This window comes from Myotis brandtii, unplaced genomic scaffold (genome assembly GCF_000412655.1).
Source record: "Myotis brandtii unplaced genomic scaffold, ASM41265v1 scaffold760, whole genome shotgun sequence".
Taxonomy (NCBI): domain Eukaryota; kingdom Metazoa; phylum Chordata; class Mammalia; order Chiroptera; family Vespertilionidae; genus Myotis; species Myotis brandtii.
This window is the reverse complement of record NW_005371038.1, coordinates 33,158-36,388: the sequence shown is the minus strand read 5'-3', so window position 1 is coordinate 36,388 and position 3,231 is coordinate 33,158. Positions and strand designations below refer to the sequence as shown.

Genomic DNA, 3,231 nt, shown 5'->3' with positions numbered 1-3,231 from the left:
GGCTCCACTCCAAGGACTTCAGATTCAGTAGGTGTGCAGCGAAGTTGCCTGTCTAAGGAGTTCCTGGGTGACCCTGATGCTGTTGGTCAGGGGCTCTCACATAAGATGTTTCAGACTTTAGAGTCAGGAACAGCTTTGCTGCCCTCTTAGGCCTGCTAGCTCTCTCCTTGTTAACAATAGGAACTATGCAACTGTATTTCCCTTTTTTCTTTGGCTGCCAGGAGCTAAATGTGTGGTTCCACTCTCTCATCTGTGAAGGTCTATGGTGACCCCCAAATACATGTCCACTTAGAATCTCAGAATGTGATCTCATTTGGCAATAGGATCCTTGCAGGTGTAGTTAGTTAAGGATCTTAAGATGAAAACATCCAGGATTTAGGTCAGGCCCTAACCCAACAGCCAGTGTCCTTATAAGAAGAGGAGAGGACACAGAGACACGTGCACACAAGGGGAAGCCACACCAAGAGGGAGGCAGAGGTTGGAGTGATGCAGGCATTAGCCAAGGAAGGCCGGAGCCGCCGGGAGCTGGAAGACACAAGGAAGGGCCCTTCCCAGCGCCTTTGGAGAGAGTGGGCTCTTCTGATACTGAGTTTCAGACTTCCGGCCTCCAAACTCCGAGAGAATAGATCTGTCGTTTTATGCCACTTGGTTTGTAAACTTCCTCTCTCTCTCTCTCTCTCTCTCTCTCTCTCTCTCTCTCATCTCTACCTCTTGTGTGTATTTGTGAGTATACACACAGTTTCATTGTACGTTTTTGCAACCATTTCAGAATAAGTCCAAGCCAGCATTCTACCGCACTCATAAGTATGTCTGTTTTTAAAGAACGATGAGACATGTCAAAAGGGACCAACACCAGTTGTGGAATGACTGAACATCAGAGTGACTAATAACAAGAATGGTGATGAGACATGTCAAAAGGGACCAACACCAGTTGTGGACTGAACATCAGAGTGACTAATAACAAGAATGGGGTACAAGTTACTGACATGGAGGAATGCCTACTAAGGAATGCTATGGGAGGAATAATGGAGTGAGGACATTATCAATGGCACTCAAACAAGGGAGTGAACGTTTGATGAGCTACTAATTACTAAGGACAGAAGTCTGGTAGAAACCACCTTTGCCGAGGGATCAGAGTTAACATCGTTAGAATTGGGACAAACGGATACCACGTGCCTCCTGAGAAAGGCAAACCATCTCTATGATAGTATCCCTTCTAAAACCCAATCATGAAAAAACATCAGATAAACCCAAATTGAGGGGCACTCCACAAAATAATTGCAATTAAAAGTAATTGTAATTTAAAAATCACAAGGTCATGAAATGCTAATGTTGGGGAACTGCTCCAGATTAATGGGGACCAAAGGGACATGAACTGCATGCATGTGGAATCCTGGATTTGATCACAGACCAGGGGAAAAAAGGACTACATAGAGGGCATTATTGGGGCCATCGATAGTAAGTAAAATTGAGAAATAGCTATTCAAGTCCCTTTTCCCACTTTTAAAAATAAAAAAATAAAAAATATTTTTATTGATTTCAGAGAGGAAGGGAGAGGGAGAGAGAGATAGAAACATAAATGATGAGAGAGAATCATTGATTGGCTGCCTCCTGCACACCCCCCGTCCCCACTGGAGATCAAGCCCCGAAACCTGGGAATGTGCCCTGACCAGGAATTGAACCATGACCTCCTGGTTCATAGTTTGATGCTCAACCCCTGAGCCACTCGGCCAGGCCGGGCCATAAACTTTTATTGACAGATCAGAGGAAGAGCCAGGGGTAAGGGTCCCTCCCCTCCCCTGCCCTGCCCTTACCCAGGAGCCTCCATCCCTCTGCTAGAGCAGGAAGCCCGGGAGGCTGTGGGCGGGTTGTTGTAATGGGCATCCTGGCCCTTGCAGGCTGGGTAGGTGGCGATCTCCTTCCTGCTCCAGACGATCTTGATGTCCATGAGCGGCTGCTACTCCAGGTTCTGCCGCTCAGTGTCAGCACAGACGTCACTGGCTGGGCTTCGATTCTGCTGATTAGTGCCTGGGTCTGTGTCAGCTGGGCTCTGAAGCCAACCTCCATGTCTGCCAGCCTGGCTTTCACACTGAGCTGAGGTTGCAGCTTGATGTCCAGGCCCTGGAGGGTGCGGCACAGGTCGGGGTCTTGCTAAGCTGCAGTTGCTCTGTGGGGCCAGTGACCTCCCGGTTCAGCTCCTCGGTCTGGCTGGTGACCAGGCTTTAGCATCCTCCCGGTTCTTCTCGGCCAAGACCTCATATTGGCTGCTCACGTCACTTAGGATCTTGGCTAGGTCCATGCCACCTGGCCCCTCAGACCACTGATGTCCTCCGCATGGTTCTTCTTCAGGTCAGCCAGCTCTTCGCCAGGCCGCTGCCTGCATCTCCAGACGGGTTCTGGCCAGGCTCAGCTGGTCCAGCACCTGGCGCAGGCTGCTCCTTTCCACCTCCACGCTCATGTGCGGGGCCTGCTCCTTCTCGAACTTGGTTCGGAAGTCATGCGCAGCCAGACGGGCATTGCCCATCTGCAGGACAATCTTGGAGTTCTCCGTAATGGCACCAAGAATCTTGTCCCACAGCTCCTCCCGGGTCCGGTAAGAGTGGCTGTAGGCGCGGGCGGTGGGCGTGGCCCATCTTCTGGTGTTAGTCATGGATCTTCACCTCCAGGTCTCTGTTGGCCCCCTCCAGGGGTGCACACCTTCTCCAGGTAGGAGGCCAGACAGTCATTGAGGTTCTGCTTGGTCACCTTCTCATTGCCCACTGGAAGCCTGTCAGACCGGGCCAGGGAGCCCACGGAGCCACCCACCGCCATAGCCCCCAGAGGACGAGGACACACGGCGGGTGGAGGACACCGACATGCCAGGGCCGCAGTGCCTCTGTGGATGCTGGGTGCGTGGTAGGCGCCTCCTGCTCCGAAGCGCACCATGACACCGCCCCTGCCCCTGCACGAGGAGGCTGAGGACTGGCAGGCAATAGCTGTAGGAAGTCATAGTGAAAGAGGTTGCGGGATACTAGTCGGAGGAGGAGCTGTGGTCTGCAGGAGAAGTTTTTAAAATTTTAATTATAAGATATATTTTTTTATCTATTAAGGTTTTTATTACTTTAATAGATAAAGTAATAATGGCCAGATTGTTATGACCACCTGACGTTTGTAGGCAAATTAGCTATAATTTCGCGCTGAAGTTGCTAGCGGGCCAGACCATTATAAATAGGGAAGCAGGTTGTTTACCAC

General features: G+C 50.7%; 1 pseudogene; it reads right to left on the bottom strand.

The window, feature by feature from the left end:
• Positions 1-1,810: 1,810 nt before the first annotated feature.
• On the bottom strand, positions 1,811-2,989 carry LOC102245097 (annotated as a pseudogene).
• Positions 2,990-3,231: the final 242 nt, after the last annotated feature.